Source organism: Bactrocera tryoni, chromosome 5 (assembly GCF_016617805.1).
Source record: "Bactrocera tryoni isolate S06 chromosome 5, CSIRO_BtryS06_freeze2, whole genome shotgun sequence".
NCBI classification, from domain to species: Eukaryota; Metazoa; Arthropoda; class Insecta; order Diptera; family Tephritidae; genus Bactrocera; species Bactrocera tryoni.
This window is the reverse complement of record NC_052503.1, coordinates 77,993,361-78,018,681: the sequence shown is the minus strand read 5'-3', so window position 1 is coordinate 78,018,681 and position 25,321 is coordinate 77,993,361. Positions and strand designations below refer to the sequence as shown.

The 25,321-nt window shown below is 32.6% G+C and overlaps 2 long non-coding RNA genes across 2 annotated transcripts in view; one reads left to right on the top strand and one right to left on the bottom strand.

The window, feature by feature from the left end:
• The first annotated feature begins 9,596 nt into the window (after positions 1-9,596).
• Positions 9,597-25,321, top strand: part of LOC120777707 — a 76,890-nt gene continuing 61,165 nt past the window's right edge. Inside the window, exons 1-2 of the long non-coding RNA XR_005705527.1 lie at positions 9,597-9,638; positions 12,650-12,773. This is a non-coding gene — a long non-coding RNA (uncharacterized LOC120777707). The remainder of the gene's footprint in view (positions 9,639-12,649; positions 12,774-25,321) is intronic.
• LOC120777708 overlaps positions 20,125-25,321 on the bottom strand; it is a 137,750-nt gene continuing 132,553 nt past the window's right edge. The window contains exon 3 of the long non-coding RNA XR_005705528.1: positions 20,125-21,198. This is a non-coding gene — a long non-coding RNA (uncharacterized LOC120777708). The remainder of the gene's footprint in view (positions 21,199-25,321) is intronic.

Below are 25,321 nucleotides of genomic sequence, written 5' to 3'. Positions count from 1 at the left end.
GTGTAACTATAAATACATATATGGAAACAAATATCGCCATAAAATAGCGTGTTGACCCATTAAAATGTTTTTAACGCAGGTCGCATAGCCGCAGCAGTCGCAGCGGCTGAAGGGTGGTGTGGCTGAAGGCGAGAAATGTAAATGTGCAGAGTGCGCAAATTTACAATGACTAAATTATTCGCATGAAATGCCAAAAATTATAGATAACACATTGACAAATATTTGCTCGCGAAGTGATTGACAAGCACCAGCAATAGATATATTTATCCGCCATAGTGGTAAAGGGTGGTCCAAATGCAGGAATATATGACAAAAGACGGACAGACTATCATTGAAGTCGGTTCAGTAGTCGAAACTCATACATCACTATTCGATAGAAAGCATCAAGCAAAATATATGGAGTTATGAGTTGGTTTGGGCTTTTCATGATAACGGGAGTTTCTGCACAGCATTTTAATAAGCTACCGCCGTTTATATTTATCGATATACGATTATATTAATCGATTATTTTTTTTATAATAACTGCAAGAAAATATATTTATCGATATTCACTTGAAATAATATTAATTGTTCAAATTTCTTAATCTGAAATGTATTTTACTAATAAATAATTTGGTGCTCGAAAATATATTTTAAGTTATCGATATACGCTTACATTAATCGATTATAAAAACAATCGAATAATCTGAAATATACTTTGCTAATAAATTAATTAGTGCAAGAAAATATATTTGTAGTTATCGATATACGCATGCTCACAATAATCGATTGTTTACAAAAGTAATCGAATAATCCGAATAATACTCTACTAATAAATAAATTAGTAAATAAAAAAAATATATATGGACCGATATACGCTTAAGTTAATCGATAAATTGTTTCAATTTCTTAATCTGAAATGTACTGTACTAAAAATTAAATTAAAAAGAAGAAAAAATACAAATATTTATCGATATACGCTGGAAGTAATTGATTAATTGATTAAATTTCTTCATCCATATAACGATTACTTATAAAAAACTTGCTGCACGTTATCGATAGTCACTTAAAAAATATTTTTAAATATCAAGTATGATTAATCGACATACAAAAGTAGATTAACTTCCGATAACTTGCTTAAATTCATTGCATATTTAAAATATAAATCTATAAACTAAATTAGAGTTAAGTTTTTTTATTTGAAACGTATCACATTTACTTCCATTAATCGATTAATATGTATACGATATACTTGCTTAAATGTATCGATTATTATACAATTAATTGTTTCAATTTATAGACTATGTATTAAAATTATCGATTATAAAAAAATAAAAAGCAAAGTCAGAATCAATATACGATTAATAACATAAATTTAACGATTTTTTATTAAACTAATCGATTAATATAAAACAAATGTTTTGTACTAATTAAAAGCTTAAGAGTTTGCCAAACCGACATTTGGTATACATACATTAATAAATTAACTTCGATAACTTTATTAAATGTATCGATGACTTATTAAACTAATTATTTATTAAATCCGAACTAAATTAGCGAGAAGTTTTATATTTAACGTATTATATCTGCTACAATTAATAGATTAACATTCGAATACTTTTAAAATGTATCGATTGTTTATTAAATTTATCGATTAATCTAAAATACACAAATATACAATACAAGAACCAAATAGTGACAAATACGTGGTTAATGGCGTAACTTACCAAACCGACATATTGTACAGGTACATTAATAAATCAACTTCCGATAATTTTTTTAAATTTATCGATTACTTACGAAATAAAAATATAAGCTCATCGATTATTTATGAATAAATCGCAAAATTTACACCAAATTAGCACAAAGGTTTATATATTAAACGCTTAATTTTGCTTTCATCAATCGATTAATATACGATTAATTTGTTAAATTTATCGATTATTTAATAAATTTATCAACTAATATAAAATAAGTAAGAGCAAAGTAAAGATCAATACCCGATTAATGTCTGAAATTTATCGATTATTAATTAAATTAATCGATTTAACTAAAAAAAATGTGGAAAAATTTTTATTCAGAGCTTATGAGCTTATCAATTAGAAATCTTAATTTTAAACAATAATCTTCATTACCCTTATCACGATTTTCGTAATAGCAACGAAATTTATAGTCGTTTCACGACACTAACTTTTAGATTAAGGCGTGCCTAGATTTTTATAAGGGGTGAGTAGGTCAACAACTGAAGTGCACAAAGGTCATGGTTGAAGCGTTATGGAATATGAATGAGCGGATGGCGCGCACAAGCATAAGCATGAATACAATTATGAACTCAAACTCCATACATATGTATGTACATATGTATGTATATTATAGAATTCCATATAAATATATACATGCATACATATACATACATATATCTATGTTAGTCTATAGAGCTACAATTGCGTGAGCATGCAGCTACATTACATAAACACATATTAACAACAACAACAAAAATCCAGCAAAAGCACAATAATCTTATTCATACATAATAATACTTGTAACAAAGGCTACTAAATATATGAGCTTACACACACGCACACATGCGCTCTCTTACATGCGTACCGGAACTCGCATTGTCCTCCGCGTTGATATATATGAGTGTGTGTGTGTCATTACAATGTCATTGCTAAGCTCTGCACGCATATTCTGTCTCGACACCTCAGCCTTACTGCCACTTCAGCACCGCACATATACGCAAATAATTGTGTGGTTGTTGCTGTTGTTGTCCGCATGCACATCACTTAACATTATTATTATCATTCGCTTATTGTTATTATGCCTTGATATGCGTGTTATTGTCGTTTTGCTGCTTATTTGTTGCCATTTATTGGGGCTTGCATATTTTATTTTCGCGTTTTATTATTGTTTTCACATTGTTGTTGTCGGTTTTGTTGGTTTTTATCATTGTTATCATCATTATGCAGGGCTTATGTTCGTCGCTTAACATATATTTGGTGGATTAGTGTATATGTATGAGTGTGTGTATGTGTTGATGTAATTTTTCATTGCGCATGTATGCGTGTGTGTATTCATATAGGAAGCGCTATAATCCACCTCGCAGCACCGGTAAGTAGACAATGAGTTTGACATTAATTTTGCGGTTAGGTAAATATTACAGTGAAATAAATTTATTGTCTAAATTAGCATTTGGATACCTGCTGACAATTTAGTTATGTGAACTAAGTGTGACAATTATGTGAATTCTTAATGATTTTCACCGAAAATGTCATATTTTATATAATAAGGACACATTATTATACAAAACATCAATTATGTTGCATATTTTTGAATTTTTATCTAAGAAAGGTGAAATAGTTTGAACTTAATTTTATGTTGTTTTAATCAAAAAACCTTCTGGAATATATTCTACCATTAATAAATTAATGCAAGAAAACGTATTTATAGTTATCGATATACGATAACATTAATCGATTAACTGTTCAAATTTCTAAATCAAAAATATATTTTACTAATAAAGATGTTAGTGCAAGAAAACATATTTGTAGTTATCGATTAACGATTGAATTAATCGATTAATTATTCAAGTTTCTTAAACTGAAATATGCTTTTCAAAAAAATAAATAAGTGCAAGAAAACATATTTATAGTTATCGATAAACGCTTGAATTAATCGATTAATTGTTTAAATTTCAGAACCTGAAATGAGCTTTACAACTAAATAAATTAATGCAAGAAAACATATAAAAGCTATCGATTAACTCTTACATTAATCGATCAATTATTTAAATTTAACGATTATTTATAAAATTTTTCTTACAGAAGAAAATCCTATTTCCCTATTTTATTTATTGTTTCCTATTTTTTCGACAGAACGAAGCAAGTAACTGCCATAAAGGCGGTCGCATAACCATTAAAGGAATATAAGTAAATTGTTATATTTTAAATAGTTAAGTAAGTCTGGTAGACTAATAAGCCACGCATAGACCAGTTTTGGTTCTTTGCGGTATCAAATGGAGTTCCGTTGCGAAATACATTAGGAGTAGTCATCCTCTGGGATGCCTGCGCTAGACGCGAATTTCAACAGTCTCCGTGACTATCAGCGACAGCTCTTCCAGTCTATCATACTGTGGAGCCTCCAAATGCTTAAAGCGTAGCCTTGTCAATGCGGTACAAGCACACAAGCGATACTCAATTGCTTCTCTGGTACCGTGCTCATTGATATTTTCTACAGTCATCTCGATCTGTCAGACCCATGCTACAGGCATGTGTGGCCAACAGACTGTGACCAGTGAGTATTCCAATCAATCTTAACACAGTTTATTCGAACGAATGCCTTAAGGAACTTTATGAATTTCCGTTTCAGTTTTGCACGCTGGTAAATCGTTTCCTCGCATTATGATTTTCCCTGTCATGCTTCTGTACAGATCGTCATATAGACAACTCACGGTTTTTCCAATATTGAAAACGTTTTTGGATGACAGCCATCCCACCACTATAGGCCATCTTGTCCACTATCTCAGCCACTAACCGAATGGATTATCAATTCAATTATTCGATGTGTCTTAGACTAGAGCTTAATCCAACAAAAATGTAGTTAAAAAATTTTGAATTAGAAGACAGAATACCCATAATTCGACACAATTAGCCGGTAATAGAGTTAAGTAAAATTAAAAGGCGATACTTTATAACTGTCAACTAACCTTTAGGGGATTAAAATCGTATATTGGACTATGCTATGGAAAAAATACTTATTTTCAAATGATATTTGAGCCTAAGTTGCTGTCTGATTAATGCTGGTGACAACACAGAAATCTGTGAAAAATTTTAAAATAGTGGTCAGGACTTTTCCAACTGGCATAGGAGACACAGACACTTCGAAGCCTCGCCTGTATTATGTTATATAGAGAGGTCTAGACACAAACAGCTCCATCTTATTAATATTAAAACCCTAAAGTGGATTACCTAGCATATAACACACTTTATTCATAATTTTAAAATTCTTAATTTATTCTTCTAAATCTATGTCGCCCTCCCTCAGAGTAATCCCCATTGGCCCTAATACACCTACGCCAACGTTTTTTCCAATCCTCGAAACAGTTCTTAAAGCCAATTTTCGGAATAGTTTTCAAAGCACGTAGCGACTCAAGTTAATTGTCTTTAATTGACTCAAAACAGTTTCTCCGGAGCGGAAGTTTAAGTTTTCTGAATAGCCAGAAATCACACGGAGCTAAATCAGGCGAAGGCAGGGTTTATGTCACGATATTGATTGGTCGGAATGCACCACACCTCGATAATCGAAAAAAACTATGAACATAACGTTGATTTGAGGTAGTTTTTTCGGTTTCGGCTCACCTTTGCTACGATACTCGGGCGATTGATTGTCTGTTTTCGGGAAGTAAGCATAGATTCAAGACGCATCGTCAGCAATAATACGTTTCATGATATCCTGGTAGTCGGAAAGCATTGTTTCACAGACGTTAACGCGACGCTGTTCTTCCAAAGAGTTGAGTGATTTTGGAACCAATCGTGCTTTCACATTTATTATTCTCTGACTGTTAATCGTCGAAACTCAAGCACAAATTTCTTTATTCGTTGAGTGGGTTTTCACGCGAAATTTAAATTAAAAAGCCTTACTATTTTTTGCCCACGTAGTATATGTTGGCTTAAATTTGTTAAAAACTATAATTTCTTTTCATTGACAAGTATGAGACAATAAAAGCGAATATCATTGGTTTGCAGTTCAATAAAAAACCAACTGGATAGAAATTGCATATCATCACACCCCTCTCAGACACACAAACGCACATATGCCCTTGACAAAAGTACGACGGAAAACCAAAAGGCTTGGTTCCAAAATACGCATGAGTCAAAATATTCGCAAAAGAGGTCAAGTGTTGTGCATATGATTAATATTTTTATACAGTGCATTATGCGCACATAGACAAAAGTACATACAAACAAATAAAAAATATAAAAAAATATACGGTTAATGACATTGCAAACACACATACATGCATATATTGCATGGCTAAGTAGCACAGCAAGCACTTCAGATAAATTATGAATGATATTTGTACATTTTTCCTATACAAAATACTGTAAAAATGTTACTTATGTGTATCTGTGTTTGTGCACGCGCCCGTCGGCAAAAAGTAGCACAACAAGTACGTAAGAAAAATTACATTGTTCTCAAGACTGTAATGCGTTGATGCACTCGAAAAATATTTGGCTAAGATAAGCGACAGATAATGCGAGCTGTTGTTCGCAACGCAGCAAACGCAACAACAAATATAACAAGCGAAATTCAACCACAAAATATGAGCACTTAAGCTGCTGGCAAATATGTCCGTATGTATTATACATACATACATACATCCGTCTGTCTGCCGGCAATATCAAGATACGCGGTAGTAACAATAGCTATGATGAGGCAAATGAGGTAATGGCTGCTTATATATATTATTTTCTTTTTATATTTATTCTTCTTTAAATATGCTGCAATTTCGTGAATTTGCATCCCTCAGCAAGAAGCTTTTACTGATCTTCAGTTAAAATTTACAACGCGGAAGCTCCGCAATCTGATTTATATTCACAGAGTGGCTACTTGAAGTTGATGGTTGATGATCCATTGCTATAAAAAAAATTTCATACCAGAACATATCAGAAAGCAATACATGAGACAAGAGAAATAAACCTGATTCATTAATGTTGGGGCCATTTTGCTAGAATGGATCAATATTTATATTCTTTGAGGACACATTTTACTAGAATACTTGTACATCAAGGTTTGTATCTGACGAGGCACTGCTAACACGGCAGAACTCCTCAAAATTATTTGTGTGATGCTTTTTGGAGATTTACGAAACATTACAAGGCAAATAACTGAGGGAAATGTTCTTATATAAACGCGCTGAAACTTAGAGACGCTAGATCGGGTTTAACATTTTGGGGACACCTACCTAAATACTATTTCAAATCACGGAATATCATGTTTTCCGTTTTTTTTTTTTAATGAGTATAATGCTAGAAACATTACAATTTGGGAGACATTAAATTACCTAACCAATGAAATCGATGAGAGAACGAGTGCTGCGTACGCTCTGAGAAACTAAGAGACCATTCCCACGACAGTCGGATCTACGTAACCGGAACGGACCCGACCTAGGACTGTCAAACCGGCAGCAGTCCTCCAATTAACTGCAGTAATTTTTTCTGCTGCTACAACAACAAAACGAATTATGAGACTCTAAAGGCGTAGCCTTAGGGGATGTGTGGTTTGGGACAGATATTCACCATGCAATACAATGTTGTATATAATACTGGAAAGAAATGCTCTGCTTTGACTGTATTTAGATCCAGAATCAGAATCAGAATCAGTTAATCTGTTCTTATCTGAACTTTTTCGGTTTTATGGATGCCAAAAGTCAAATGAAAGACGATATTGATCCTTTAGGAATCACTTTTAAATTACAATCAGTTCTCGTTAAATAAACCCATATTACATTTTTCATTACAAATGCTGGTTCCAGAGGAATGACGGTTAAAAAAGGGGTCTTAGAAATAAAATTTCTGCACTTTTCTGAGTCTTGAAGATCCAGCAACGGGCACCTTAATTCCCAAAAAATTACGAATCCGACAGAACTTCATATAATACCAAAAATTTGTTAGAGCCGAACACAACCTAAATACCTATATAACCCAAAGTCGACATGCAACATTAATCGGCATCGCATTCGTCTTGTAAAATTTCTTCGCAACAAGACCAATTTCATATTAACCAAGCTTTTCAAACCCAACCTAGGCTAGGCCAAACTATCGAGTGAATTCAAACACATTAAGGGGTTAATAGTAATAGTTTCGGACATACAACCTTGGGAGCTTGTGCGCTAGAGGCTAGCTAGGCTGTTTTTTACCCAAGGAAACCGATGTAACCTCTTCATAGATTCAACCTTACAGTTCCTCTGGTTAAAAACTTTGCTGTCTTTCGCTGGGAATCCTTATACATATACGGTTTTCGTGTTAGAACTATCCCGAAAAATATACCGCAAGGTGTCAAAGAACTGGCAAAACATATTCATAATAAGCTTGATACCGTTAAATGGTTATAAGGGCATAAGACAATATTTTTCTTTTCTCTAATTTCTAACAAAACTTATACAAATGTTTTTTCTTGAGCGTAAAAGTTTGTGAAGAAAAGCTTACAACGCATAAAAACATCGCAAACTAGTTACTCAAGAAAGCGCCAACATTTTCACTCAAAAGTAAAAAAGGAGAGAGACAGAGAGCGAGAAAGGGAGAGGGAGAGGGAAAAAGTGAGTAAAAGTGGCGCAGTTTGGGAGCACGATTACCACTAGTGCATGCATAAAAGCTCGCATCCAACGAGCGCTGATCAATAAATATTGATGCGTCTAAAGAGCGTGCGAGCGCAAACCCACAATATCTAAGAGAAAACCAAATAATTACGAAAACGTAATAAAGAGCGCTATAAACGCTAAACGTCAAATGGAGAATAAAAATATTTTGTTTGAATTTTTTTCATAAAAATAAAAACACTACGGAACAGCAACAAGTGATCGCATTTTGCCGGCTCCCCAACATTGATGACAACAACGTCAAACAGCGCCGTTAGCGGCGCACAAACAAAACTTGGACGTTAGCGGCGTTTGCGTTCGTCGCACGCTCGGCTGCTACCAACAACTTGCCGCTGCGGTTGTTTGACAGCGCGCTTTCGTACTCGTAAATTGCGACGAACGTTTTGATCTTTTTAGCCGGTTTTGCGAACGTCGTGCGCACGTTGGTCAGCCGGCAACGTCGGCGGCGGTGGCGGCTACCTTTCGCAGCAGCTCCAAGCGCCAACTGCGCGACAGAGTTAGCCCAGCGCACCAGGCAAGGCGTCAAACGTTAACTTTTTCATAACGCTAGCGTAGCAATCAGTCGTTCTTGAATTGCGAGCGCGTGCGAACGTTCGGTATAAAGTTAAATTTTGTCGATAGAAATTTTATTTGGTTGCCGAAAAATTGTTTGTGTAAAATTTATTTGTATGACGAAAGCGAACATTTAATTTAGTTGATTTATGAAAAATTTATTACGTACAATAAATTTACGTTTTAATTTAAGTGAACGGCAGTGGTGTGAGAAATATACACAAATAACTGCAAAATTAGTGGCGTGTGTTAAAATCTATAATATATAGGGGAATAGTCGAAGAAAGCAAGAAAAAAATTAAGTGAAAAGATAAATTTGAATGTGCCGGAAATTTTACGAATTGGGTATTTTGGTGAAATATTTGGGTAGTTGTGTGAAACATTTGGGCATGCAAATGCTGATTGTGTCGGGAAACTGAAAATCATTATTTAGATATTACAGCAATTTCACGTAAAACTTTGATATATTAAAATAATAAGAAATTTGAAACAAAAAAAACCAAAAAAAGTAGTAAAATATAATTAGAAAATACCAAAAATAGAAGCTACTCAATCTGATTGCAGTTTTACGAAACAAAAAGTTTGTGTTTTTTGACTACCCACAACTGTATGGAAATGGTTTAGGCACTGTGAAAAAAAAAATAATTAAAAATAAATAAGAAAATTATGTAAAAACAAATATACAAAAGCACAATCTTATTAAAAATTTAGTTAGAAAATATTGAAAGAGGTAAGTCTACATAATACTATTTTTTTTTAATATAATAAATTTTTGAATTTAATCTGTAAGTACTCTTTGTAATTTTTTTTTATTTATTCGGGTCGACAAACAATTTTTTGTTTAATTATATTTATCTTTCGCAAATTTTTTTCAATTATTTTCCCTCTTGAGATTTCCAAAATCTCCAAAATTTTGTCGAAACTTTCAACGCACAATATAGATATCCGTTTTCTTGCCAATAATAAATTTTGCAAACAACAGGTGTTCCGCACCATAAATTTTGAAATAAATGACAGTGAAAAATATACGAGCACAAATCTTTTAATTAAAATATAAACTCTTAAATACATACTACGTGACAGAACAAACACACAGCTTTACAAAAAAAAAATTTTTTGTTGACCTGGATGTCTCAGCAAATTTTAATGCTTTAAGTGTCCAAATTACGACCTTATTCATGAAAATACTGAATGTGCTCTTGTGTTTAAGATAATTGCATATCTAATTAATTGATAAATATCAACTTACTAAAGTGTGACCCATTTTAACGTTCCTTTCCAAAAAAAGAAATACACAGAAACTGATTCTGATGATTCCATCGGCCCAAAAAAGTGATCCAAATATTTCATTTTGGATGAAATGGCAGCTCTCCTCTTCAGGTTGCTTTTTGTCCCAAATGCGGCAGTTTTTCTTATTTGCATACTCATTGAGCCAGAAATGAGCCTCGTCGCTGAAAAAAATTTGCCTCGTAAATGTCGGATCTTCTTTTCAAGAGCCCATAGAGCGACCCTATGCCGTTTGGAAATGTTTCCGGAAACTGAAACTTGTTAAAAGTTTCTGTTGATAGTCGAAAATTTTCTAGGCAAACACTTATAACCAAGTTATAAAGAAAACTGTCAGACTCTGGGTGAAAATTTGTGTACTACGCCATACTATCCGTTATAAACTGGATAAAACTTCGGATAATTTGTAAATTATTGCGAGGAACAGAGAGAACAATTCAATCAGAATCTAAAACTGTTAAGAGTATGACATCAAGGTTGTTAAATTATCATATAATGAAAGATTACTGCTAGTTCCTAAAAAAATATTATCGACTGGAAAGTTATAAAAAAAACGCTCATAAAAGACATTTTATTGAAATATTAAGTTATATCTCGTTCCTGCAAAAGTTGTCCTGCAATCCATTTGAATGATGTTATATGCAGAGCTTATCGATTGTACTTCCCATTAAATAAAAATATATTAGAATTTGTGTGAGCTGAGTCAATTCAGCTATACCCATTGGTTTGTCTGTATATACGCTAGCTAGTGCTTCAAATTTAGAGATATCGAATTGAAATTTGACATACATCCTTATCTCACCAATAAGCTGTTCTGTTGGTGGAGTTGCTGATATCGGATCATTATAGCATAACGCTGACATATAAAGTGATCGACTAAAATGAAATTCTTGTATGCAAACCTTCAGATGAGGTCCTCTGCCTCCAAGTAGGATGACAAATGGAGTGATCTACTAGTATATGTTTTTGCAAAACCTTCCCAAATGGCCTTTTTCAATAACGCTCTTATTTGGCAACATTTAATTGTTGTATTGATTGCATTCACTATTTTTTTTTTTTCAATAATTATAAAATTATTTTTCTCGGCTCAAAATCCGTCTCCATTTGCGGATCTTCAAGAGTAACAGTCGCTGGAGCGATTTAAATATTTTTTAACGAATATATAATGTTTTTTGTCGAATATATCGTAAAATAAATAGTAGTTTATTATATATATTATACATATACAAAATGTATGTATAAGTTAAAACAAAAAATGTGAATACTATTTTTATATCCTTCCCGTTAAAAAAAACGCGCTTTAATATAATATATGCGTGTATAAAATAATTTATTGAACTGCCATAAATTATACACCGAAAAGCAGCAGAATTCCCAACAAACATTAAATCCGCCGCAGCAGCCGTAGTGCCGCAAGCTGCACAGTAGCGCTTAGAAAAATCATAATGGTGTTGAGAAACTAATAAAAAACACATAAATAAATAAAATAAAAATAAATAATAAGAAAAAACTTAAACGCATTGCGACGCGCTGTGAAATGCGTAAAAGCAGCAGCGGCAAAATGCGCGCGTACGCATAAACACACACACACACATATGTATATGTATATAGAGATAAAAATTCAATAATCAACAAATACTAGTACAAAAACAAATTCACGGAAAAAAGGTTATAAGAAAAGAAACGCACGCTAGCAAGCTACCATGGCAAACACTACACTCAGAGATACCCACATTAGATTTTGAAAAGTTAATGTTAGTTGTTTTTGTAGTATTTCTATTATTCCCACTTTTGTATTGTAGTTTTTGGTAAGCGAATGCGAGTCACTACGTTTACTATATCAGACATCTCCATATTATGTTCTAGCCAGCATATGTATGTATGTACATATATAAATATATTTGTTTGTGTGCCGGTGTGAAGGTAAGCGGCGCAGCGCTAGTATGTCGCTGTGTGCTTACTTACGCATTATACTATTTTTTTGTAGATAAGATAAGCAAATAACACGTATATGTAGTACTGAGGTAAGCGTTGGAAACATGCATTATCGATATGTATCTGTGTGTATGATGTATGAGTACATCTCCACGCAATCGAAGTGAAGCAAAGTGTGATAAAGTTATTTTTTGTATGGAGTCATGCTGATTAAAGACTGTTTGACTATTTGATTGACTATTTTCTCAAATAAATTTCGAAGAAAAAGTGAAACATAAAAAAGAATTATATTTTTTAAAATAATTTTTTCGATTTAATATAATTAAATATTCTAAAAAATTAAAAAAAAATATATGTAATATACATTTTTATTGTTTTATAATTATAGAAATACAATTGCTATATTTATATATTTTTCAATTATTTACAGATTTAAATGAATTAAATAACTTTAAAAACAATATTTAAAGAATTACAAAAAATGTAATAATAATTTTAATTTTTTTTACAATTATGTTCTAGGTTTCGCTGCATTATAAAAATTTAATTTACTCGGATGAATGTGAAATAGTGGTAGAGATAAATATTATATTGGAAAAAGGGAGCTAATAAGTGATAACCGATAAATAGGTAACTGCAACAATCGGTAAGTTTATGAACCATAGGATTTAACCCTACCATATATACATACATACGAGTACAACATATACATATAATATATGGTTGATTTACTTATTTCTGATATTTTTAATAAAATGTATATTTCTGTTTTTCAAAAATCGAAATTCCAAAACAATTTTCTGAAATTTGATTGTTAAAAACTACTTGGAAATTGTAAATAACGCAAAATATTTAATTATTCATCACTATTTAATTTGTCACTTTCAAAGTAACCGCCAGCAGATACACTTATGACAACGATATATCCATATCCATTTTCATAAGCACTTTTAAGGATTGCCTCTGGTTTCTTTAGCGAATTTTGTTTCATCTCTTCAATCGACTGAAAACGGGTTTCACGGAACGGCATTTTCAGTTTGGGGAAGAAAAAAAATCACATGGAGCCAAATCTGGTAAATACTGTAGTTAATCGATGGTACTCATTGAGTTTTTGGCTTTAAATTCAGTAACAATCGTGGCTCGATGGGAAGGTGCATTTCCTTCGTGTAAAATTCATTAATTTTTCTTCCGCTGTTCCCACCGTTTTGACGGATGTTCTCACGCAACGCCTCAATACGTTCAAATAGAACTCCTTATTGACCGTATGTTCCTCTGAAACAAATTCACGCTGCACCAAACTACGAATATCGAAAAAACAATGAGCATCACCTTGATTTGATTCGGTTTTTTTTTGGTTTCGGCTCGTTTTTCCCTTCATTCCAATGATTGTTGCCTTGTTTGCATGCCAACCTCATAAACCTACATATGCCTAGTCGACAGTTATAATGGTCCCCATGAATGTGGGATCGCGATTCGCACGATCAAGCTTGTCCAAAGATAATTGTTTACGATACTCATTTTCAAAAAAATCAGCTATATCGGGACGAGTCGAGCAAGAATGCGTTGCATATCCAAAATATCCACCAAAATCATTTGAACGGACCCGTCAAGCTTTCTTGCCATCTCTCTAACACTTACTTAATGATGAAGCACCATATCCTTCACCTTTTTAATATTTACATCAGTTGAAGAGGTCGAAGCTCTTCCAGAACGAGGCAGTCGTCAACGATCCCTCGACCGTCTGTGAAGGCTTTGTACCACTCGTAGGCTTGTGCTTTTGATAAAACTGAATAACCATAAGCGTACTTTCGGCGAACTTTTTAGATAGTTTTAAGAGTGTTGTCTTAATAATAAATGATAAATCCTCGCAGCTTCGTATTTTAAAAGTTTTTAGAAATTTTTCAGTATGGCGAATTGAACAATCAACTGGTATAAATACAATATAAATAGAATATCAAGGTTTCATACGAGTTTAAGGAGACATTCACATACCCCACTGTTATTGCTTTCACTTGAAATTTATTTAAGAAAACTGAGATCAGAAATAATATAGTAGAGAAGTGGCAATCGATCATACATATTCTGAGAAGCTTACAGTTGATAGAATTAAATTATATTCTATTATACTTAAAAAATGATGCTGTAAGTAATAAAAGATTCTGGAAAAGCACAAAACTTTACAAGTTTTGAATACTAAAATAAAAACTCGATATATGTATATCTCGAAAAAACCATTAACTTGGAAGGCAAACAAATTAATTTTTCCCAAAAGGAAGATCCTTGACCTAAATTAGTTTGCCCAAAAATATAAGTCTTCCTCGCCATACAACGAACTAGTGAAATATTAAAAGATATCGATAATACTTAAAGACTGAAACATATCACATTTTGGGGGATAAAATATATTACGAAAATACTTAAAAAACAAAATATATCACATTTTGAAGGAGAATTGCCCTGAGCCTATCAAATTGAACTCCGCCGGTTCTGTTATTTTCGAAGTTTCAATGTAAGACTGCTCTCTGTTGGAAGGGCAAACACTATATGGAACTTTTCAACTATATATTCGAAGATAAAAGATTGTTCAAGAGTATTTATCACTAATTACATGAATATAAAACTTGAAATATAATTATGCTCATTTAAGAAATTTAATGATCTTTAAAAGTACCTTACTGTCAAGGAGAAAAAGTTCATGTTTATAAATATCGCTGGTAACTTTAATAATAATGCATAATTTTTTGCCAAATAAAGCCATAATTTTCCCCCTCACTGAATTGTGTTAACAAACAGCAATTTTCACCGATGAATGCTTTTTCGATGTGTTGACAAATTTCTGGATATATTTTGTAATTGAAGTGCCTCTAATAACATGTTCATAGCAACAGGCCATTATGCCGTGCATACATATACATATGTATGTATATTATTTTTATACATATATTTGGATTCATATTCATATGAATCTGTTTTTTACACACGAATGAATTGTACACTTGTGTAAATATATTGGTATATATTTTTTTCTGCACCATACGGCAAACAAGCACCCATATGTACTTACAGGCATTCATTTGTATTTATGACGACCAATAATTGGCAATCGATTGATCAATATGCCTAGCAACAATCACGACAGCAGCGAGAGCAGCAAACCACAAAAAAACTTTACAAAAAATATTAACCAGAAAACAACAATAAACACACATATGCATTTTCGACAATACACGCTTATTCATATGTGTGTATGTATGTGTGAGTTTATGTTTCGACAATACTGTTATTGTTGGCGGGTAGAAAAACTACACTGGATTTTTTATTTGGTTTTTAATTTTTGCATTTTTTCTTAATTAAATTTCTCATATGGTTTTTATTGTTGTTCTTGCTGGCGGTTATTCGCTGGTTATGGTTTTGGTGACTGTAAGCTTGCGCTTGTCTGTGGTAGTGCGTATGCGCTGATATCGTCAATAAATTGAGAATTAATTAATATAACGAAATGACAGTTTAAAATTTGCGCAAAAATTTGGCAAATAATAATTAATGAAATTTTGTGTTTTATAAAAAAAATAAGAAAAAAGAATATGATGGAAATGGTTAACCTATGTGAACGCTGGCTAACGATAGCAGCACGAATTTAAGTGAGCATATTGAAGAGGAAGATATACTGCGATGAGCAGAAAATAATAAGACTTTTTAATTTTACTTAACTAAGTTTTAACTACTGTGAGCAAAAATAATAAGGATAAGTAATTAATTAAAATTTAACTAATTTAATTAAAATTTACTTAATTTAATTAATTAAAATTAAAAAGTCTTACTATTTTAAATTAATAAAATTGTGCTCTTCCGATCTAATATAGAAGGTCTATTTTTTGTTCACAGTACGTAGTTAAAATTTAATTAAATTAATTCATTTTTAATTTAAATTAAAAAGTATATTAAGAGAAAATATTTCTATCGCATACCGAGCCCAAAAAACCATTATAGAAGTGGTATAATTGTTCCAGGAACTTATCAAGAGATTACGTAACTACACATTTTTTTTTAACCCGAAAGAGTAAGAAACGTTCCTTTAGTCTGGCTAATTTCACTCTAGAATTTGCGTAAGTCTTGTTCGTAACGTGGTACTACGTTTGTTTTTACGACAAAGTTACTGTAGAACCTAGTTCTAGTTTCAAAACTTAGGATCTCAATTTATTTAACGTGATATTCAAAGGTATCCAGTGTTACACTGCCCTCTTAGTAATCCAGCTTATCTACATACATACATATATTCCCTTCGATAAGAAATCAGTTTTGTAAGAGTTTCAGCCTCACACAATCGCCGTGAAATTCACTATTGATTAGCTCGCTCTAAGGCTTATTTTATATTTGTGGCAAGATATGTAGATATTTCATATCAAGACGCTTTAAAGCACGTTTAAATCATTATATGAAGAAATTACATGCTTTTAAGGTCTTAACTGTAAAAAATATGGAGAACTGTTATCATTTCCAGATAAACACATTTCTGAGAACTGGAAGATCTACATACAACACAGCAAATACTTAAGGTACGGAGCCTAAAATTTGAAGTTATAGTTTGTAATGCTTCTGAATAAGCTTGTTTTTATACAAAACTTAGCGAGAAGAAAAGGGTAATAAAAACACTATTTCGAGTACAACTTAGAACCAACAAACCGCACGTACATAAACCCCGAAAATATGATTACTTAGTAGCATTTCCACGAAGTAAAGTCATAAAACACAAACCTGCTTTAATTTTAAGCTACAGCTTGAGCTTAGCTGAAGGTTGTGCACTCACATCTCTGCAATCAGCGACAGAAATAACAGAAAATTACATGGAATTCTCATACACACATACAAAATTTACATACATAAAACCAAAAAATAAGAAGCAGACACGAAAGAAATATACAAAAGCGTTTTTAAATAATAATTAAAGCACTAATGAAATGACAGCGCTGAATACGAAAATCACTACACAGACACGCTAGCAAACGGCTAAGCAGCGCTAGCGCCGCCACCACCCCCACCAAAGACAAACGGCCAGGCAAAAATACAAAAAAATGCTTTTTTACAAACAAATCAAGCGCGCAATCTGAAACGCGCTGACTGGCCGGCCGTTCGTCAAGCGTACGTTCACATTCGTGCGCTCGGTGCCAAACAGCAGCTACCAAATTCAATTAACGGCTTGTTGTCAAGTTTGCCTTTTGTAGTTATTTACGAAAGTAATGTTGCTGCTGGTGGAGTGGTGTATGTGGTGGATGAGGCAGCGAGTTATAAACATGCGTTTGCCTACCTGCCTTGTTGACTGGCAGAAATTTGCTTTCATTTCCATTGCGTGTTATGAATATGTTTTTGTTTATTCATGGCACTAGGAAATATTGAAATCGGAGTGTGCGACTTTAAACCTGTAATGGCTAACTAACTATTTCCGTCGGAGAGCGAACCCAAGTGACCGCCTGATAATTGGTTTAATAGAAGCTAAAGTGTTGAAACGGAAATAAACACTCACCGGAATAAAGGGACTGACAGACTAATTGATCCTGGTGACGTACAAAGAGTTCAAAGTGATGGCTGAAGGTTTTCATGTTTCCGAAATTACAGTTATTAAGGGAAATAAGAAGATGGGAGAATTTCTTGGTAATATTTCTTTACTCTTGTTGCTCATAAAAGCATATGAAATACATATATGGAGATGTCATTGATATCTACTCTTTCATGTAAAACCGTGCAAGTGAAAAGGGTTAAGAATTTTGAAATAGTTATGAAAACATGGACCTTATATGAAATTTAGACGAAATTTTGTCGTTCGATTCGTTAACGAGTTCCAGGCGGTTAGTGAAATTGAATATTACAGATTATTTAACTAAGCACTAATAATTTCTTAGAGTTTCGCTGTGGTTGTGATTATATTTTGGAGCTTGTCCAACTGTCAGTAAGAAGTGAGGTTATACGAAGCATGCTAATACTTATCACAATATTGCAAGTAACGATACTAAAGTATACAGGAAATCATTTGAAATTTGAGAGCCCAATTGTATTTTCAACTCTTTTTGAATTCCTTTTTCCTTGTACCTTGAGCTGAGTTTCTGCTTTTGCCGCTTGAAAACCAATTAGTACCAAGAAAATTTTCTAGCAACTTCCCGGTAATTAAAAAAACTATTGCATATACATCGATATGGGTATGTATACATACATATATTTAGTATATATGTATAAACATTTACTCACAATAAAGGTGTAAATGAAATGAAATTGATTTGTCACAAGTATACATACATACTTAGTAAACAAACTAGTATTAAAAGTAAAACGGTGTTAACATAACACCCTAACTATAGGTGTATAGCATATGTACATATATACATACATTTATATAAATAGCAGTGAACGCAATTGGAGTAACAACCTCAATGAGTGAAAAACGAGTTCACATCCACTTTATTGCAGTAATGGAGTCACATTTTGTGAAGTTTCGCCTTCGCATTGACTTGTTTACTTAAATGACAGTGGAATTGGCGGCATTAAATACTCGAGCAACTACAACCTTTTCCTTATCTCTGCACAATTTATCAGATATGGTCGATGTGAAATAACAATAAACAAACAAGAGGGAAACAAGCATAAATATACATATATGTATATGTATGTATGTAGTAAAATTACGTGAAAAGTGTGTAAAAAAATATGTTACATTTATAAAAGTGTCGTTCACATTTTCAACGCGTATCCAAAGGAGAGCCATAAAGTCGTCTGAAGTTTATTGCACGGCAATGTCGAATAAAATGTGTAAAATAGGGAAAGTATTAATAAAAAAAACAATAAATAAAACGAATAAAATGTGACTCTAGCAGTGCTGTAAGTTACATGAGTAGAAAAAATTTAAAAAATAACTGTTATTATGATTGTATTTTGAAATATGGAAGGGTCTTATAGCTCCCCTCAGTGAATCTTATTAATAAAAAGCTACCAACGCAGTTTTTCAAAATTAATACCAATGACATACAAGGTCATTCATTGAATTTGGCATTATAACGGACAATACGATATTGTAAATTTGCCTCAATACACCTAATATTTTTTACATAATTATATCGATTATCTGATTTTGCTGACTTCGGTATAAAAATTACTTTTGAAATAAGATTGTTCCGACACCGGAAAATAATCTAATAAAATAAAGTTTATATCCACTTACAAATCAGAAAATCAAGTTTTTTATGAATATTTTTTTATTTTTATTTTTTATTTAATATGTAAACTTTTAATATACTTTAATAATCGGCGTAACTCATTTCGAAAAGTTTTTGATCTTGAGGATTCGAACTACGGTGATACGGTGAAGATAATTTATTATCTATTTCAAATACAAATATTTCTTATGTAAAAATTTACAGATTTATACTTCATGATTGCTTAAAAAATGTAAATAGTATTAAAATCTTATTTCTTCAATAGTTACATACCTGAAAAATATAGCTACGAAGGTCTTGCGCATATTTCATGTCGATCGGTCTAGTCTTTTCGGAGAAAGTTTTCTCATCGAATCTAAAAGCAGCGTTTCGAGAAAAACGCAATGAAAGTTTTTGAAAACCAATTACACTAAGCTAAATTTTTTTTAGTATGGTCACACCTCCGAAAATATTTGCCGGATCAACTATACATTTTTGAGGTATTATTTTCAAATAGTATATGTAAATTCCATAGCTATGCAGAAAAAAATCTATTTTTGAAATTCGTAAGTGGATATAACCCTTTAAAACCAGATTTATAAAAAATTAATGGAATTTTATTTAAAAAATTTTAGTTGAAAAAATATTTCATATTTAATACGTAATCGCTTATTAAGTTTTCGATTTTTTCAGTTTAAACACAACACCATCACTAATGTGAAGATTGTGTACAGTTCGAAATATTATGCATAAAATAGTGTATATTTATTTTCTATACAATATCAAAATTTTTAAAAACAAAAGAATAGTACTCACCAAAGCTTACCACCTGTTTCTTGCATAGTGCTGCATATGAAAATTAAGAGGCCTTTGTTTGCAATATTGGATCTCCATTCATTGCATAGTCGTTAAGCAACTTATCGTTTATATCAATGGACGAACGCATACAACAATTACCGCACTTCACACTTTTACCACTAATTAATTTTTACTATATTTTGCTTTTTTTAATTACTTACACGCTTCTAGAAACTTCCACGCACTACCGGAGATTATACCGATATACGCACGAACCGAACCCGACGCGTACTCACATACCATACATGGTATACAAAACGATACCCGTTCATTACTATGCACGTGGCTCTTCACGACAGATTTTTATTAATTTTCGATTTGCAGGGCACATTTTATTTTCACTCTTTTTTGACTTCTATATTTTTCAAAATTTATAATATTAATAAATTTATGCAGTAGCACATTTATTTTACTACTTATTAGCCTGTTGCCCGGCTTTGCATGCACGCACACAACACACACGAACGAACCCGTACCGTCTGCGCAAAAAATTTCCATTCCAATTAGATTTCGCACGCAACTTCTTTCAACCACTTTAAAATACTTTTTCACTACACTATTTATACACTTTTCACTTGCACTGCACTTTAAACACTTCACTAAACATTTTAAGACACTTTTAAACATATTTTATTAATTAATTATTAACAATTTATTGTCCAAATCGCAATTTTTACACTTTAGCAGCAGAAGCAACTGTTCACCAAATTCCAGTTCTTGCAATGAGTATGAAGCCAAACGGTAACACATTCCAACATACTCACGCTGTCTCTCACAGCCACTCATCAATACTTTTGATCTCTTAATTAGTGTATTACCGCAACAACAGGCAGTCTCTCACTCCACTGCTTGATGTTTGCTACAGTTTCCAACAACAAACCAATATGTTTCTGCAATTATGTACATACATACGTATATAGTTCAGCGGCAGAGAAAGAAGAGTGCATAAGCAGTAGAAATGCGTTGCGAATATTTTGCATGCGTGCTTCTTCTTTTTGCTGTGTTTCTTTTCAAATTGTGTTTGTTTTGCAGCACCTGCAATGAATGTAACAATTTTGTTATTACAGAGAGTTGGCAGAGGCAAGTAAGCAGTGACAAGTTGGAAATATTGGAAATGTAAAAAAGTATGCGGTACGTAAATATATTTATGTGTGCATGTAATTATAGAGAGCTCTATATTTCTTTACAATTGATTCACATTCAAAATTTGATGAGTATAGGAGAGTACATACATACATATGAAGTATATAGTGGAAGTCAAACGGAGTAATATGGGAAGTTCGTTTCTTTGTATGATTGAGCATTCTTTCGTTGTTGGTATTCGCTATGGAATTTTATAGAATTACATAGAAATGTGAATGTTGGCAATGGTATTAATAGTTAAGTTTCGGAAGTTTTTTACAGTATTAAGTCCTGACTTGTAATAAAGATATTTTTATAAAGTTTGATTTAGTAATTTAAGGGGTTTCAAATTCCGCGGATTATAACAGATAATGCAAAAACTCCTTTCATGAAATTCAACATCAAACCGCAGCAGGCAAAACGAATTTTTGTTTAATACTGGAGTGAATTGGGTAAAAATCCTTCACAGTTGATTTGTTCTGCCCAATACTTTTTGCAACTTAAGGACAACAGACAACCATGTAATTATGCAATTATAATAAATAAACATATTCGAGTATGTATGTAAGTATGTACTATGTATTTATATGAAATTTAAAAATTCCAGTTGGTGCGGTTACTGCGGTTTAATGGGTCACGGTGACATCTGTTACAGACATATTGACTTACATATGAATGTATATACATATGTACATATGTATGAGTATGCATACTATAAATGGCAATATTGAAAGTGACACATAACAACAAAATAAAAACAAGTGCAAGGGCATGAAATGTAAAACTTCGTAAAAATACGAAAAACGGAAAAAATAAAAAGGTAATGGAACAAAATTTTTTTGATAGGCATGTTTTTAGTAAATTCAAAGAAAATAAGAAACTTTTTCTGGTGGGTGGTGCAGGTGGGTTATATCCACTTAATACCGAATTATGCGCATAATTTGGTCATAAGCTGCAATATGCGAGTGAATTATTTGATTAAACTTTTTTTTTTAATTAAACTTAATTTTTTTTATATTTTTTTAATTAAGATTAAATTTTAATTTTTTTAATTAAAATAAATTTTTAATTATCTCTAATTTTTCTATTTATTTACTTGCTTATTATATCGACAAATACCAAAATCATTACTTGCTTATTCATTACCAACACTATTCCATCCTCTATTGTACTTATTACTGCCACTTGTATTTGTTGTTGCTTATTTTGAATTAACAGCTTTTTGTGCAATTCTCTGCTCTTTACAATCTTTGCTTTACTTGTTTATTTTTTAATTGTTATTCGGTTTTTTCCATAATTTCCAATATTGCCTTTTTACTTTGCAATGTGCTGCGGCCTATTGTAATTAGCCTCTAGCGCTAAACAACAAAGCAAAAGTTATAAAAAAATGTAGAAAAATACTACACAAATAAATAATCACAAAAAGGTCGTAGCATAATAAAACTGGGAAGTTGGTGATTTTTTTCTTGCTGCGGCACTGAGTGGTTTTCAATAGCGTGAAATTCGCTTTAATGCAAAATTACCGCCTTTTTCCGACTTTAGCCTTTTGCAATTATTGTTATTGCTATGATTATTATTTTTCTTCTTTTTTTTTTAGATATTAGTTTCGCATAGGCCTATTGATTATTAAGGCCATGCAAAGCTTTTGTGCCGAGCTTTTGTGCTGAGACTTTGTTACTGTATTTGTTGTTGTTTGATATTGTTTTGATATACTTGAAAGTCTCACAAAGCAAAGCAAAATTTATTCGCTGAAATACTCTACTTTGAATGAAGTTATAGTTAGTTTATTTAACTATTGTATGTACATATGTATGTACATTTGTATGTATATATCGATATTGTTATCTATATATAAATATGTACATATATTTCAAAGAATTTTCATGCTATCCATCATCTGATCAAATTTGACCCGGACTGACAAAAAAAAAATATATATGTATATATTTTCACATATTTTATTATGAAACTTTGAACCGCTTTAAACAAAAGCTTGGTATTGTGATATGAAAGTATTTTCAACTAATAACTTCGTTTTACTTGAATCTATATTCAGTATTTAAAAGTAGAGATTCTCTTGGAGAAATATCTCCCAAACTGGCTGTCAAAGTGAACACAATTATTTGACATTTACATATATTGTACTCAGTATTCTTGAAGAAATTACCAACCAGAGACTTTATTTGGATCACTTCTAAATTTATCGAAATTAATATCTGTCTCGGAAACCACTTAAAAGTTTCTTGAATAGAAAAATTTTTAGAGGTTGACCCTGTGTCAAAGAGAACCGAAGTGTTTGACGTTATGCTTTGAAGAACTATTATCTAAAAGCTCAACCCAGACCACTTTCTACATACAGTGAATTTTATTAAGTGTATTTTATTCGCAAAAAGCTACGTTTTGACATCTTGTCGAAAATCTTGACTAGTCCTTTGATCATTACCTGTATTAATCATTTCACGGTAGGCCCAGAGAACATGCTATTTCGACAGGGTCGGATCTTAGGGTAAGAGGTATTTGGTATGGAGGGTCAATTCTTTATAACTAGAAGATTAACCTGCTACAATATCGCAAGGAACACTGTAGATTCTCGATTCGGTGAAGATTGTAGTGGCTTCAGTGTGAATGGCGGTCAATGCTTGTCTGAAGTCTGTTGCGTCTGTAGACTGGTCGGATTATCGTAGGAGGCTGCTCCGCTTCAAGCAGACGACGGCAGGGATACTTTTTTCCCTCAATATCAATAACGTACAATCAGCTGCGTATGAAGTAATGGAAATTTCCACTTTTGTTTGCGGGTTTTTCGAAATATGGACGTTAAATAGTAGCGCGGAGAAGAGATTACCTTCTGGAATCACCTTTTTAATTCTTCTTAACCTAGAATTATGTGGAATCACCTGTTTAATTATTTTTAATCTAAAATGTTTTCTTTATTTAGAATTAATTATTCTTCTATTAGAATTCTGTATACGAAGCAGTACCGGTGATTCCCGACCGCTTAGATATTGCATGGTTCACCTCTTCAGCCTTCGAAGAATCGTACATTGTACGATATTCTCTAGTTGTGTTGTAGGATTGACTGTGTTAAAAGCTTTTGGCAAGTGGAACGCTACTATGATCGTCCCATACCAGACAACTTTTGGATTTAGGTCACGAACTATCTCGATGTTAATTCTACTAAGTGCTGTGGCGGTGCTGTGAAGTGGCCAAAAAAAATGTTGATGATCTGCTAGACTTAGGTGTCGCGTGAAGATCGGGAGTAATAAGGTCTCAAGTGTCTTCACTGCTGGGGAAAAAGTGTTAACGGGCGATATGACTCCCTTAGATTGCCGGGTTTGGTTAGTTTCAAAGAGGGGACCACTCGTTCGACTTTGCACACATTGGGTATATGAAAAGTGATCGGCGACGAGTTGAGAACCTTGGTCATAATCCCGTCCAGCCTTCACAGGTCTTCATGAAGAACGGCAACGGTATCAAGGAGATCCCAACTATTTCTTTTTTTTTTACATATTGCCAGCAAGTTTTTAAACAAACCGCAGTTTTTACGACCTCGTGTTCTCATTTTGCATACATTTTTGTTCCCTGTCAATTTTCTTTGTCATAATTTAGCCCCTCAACTTTTAAGGAGTTCTTAAAATTTCACTTATATAGTTTAAGCGCCACCCATCACCCTACAATCGCTGCCCTCAAGTGATCTCCGTAAATCCACTCTGTACTTAATTCCTTTGACACACATATTACTTGCGCTCGGAACAAAGAATAACACACTAATCCCGAAACTAATTAAGTTATTTTTATAAAACAACAAAAAAATTTAATTGAAAGTGCACACGCCAACGCCAACGCTTAAGCGCCTTGTCGCCGCTGCCGATTTGTCTTCATTCACCAAATGCATGGCACGAACCAAAGGCAGCGCCGGCCGACGAGCTGCTGTCATTCATGCGGATCATTTCATAAACGCGTGCATATTTTTAAAACTTTATTGTTGCTTTAATCCACAACAAAATAGAATTAAAGAACATTTCACAAAGACAAAGCA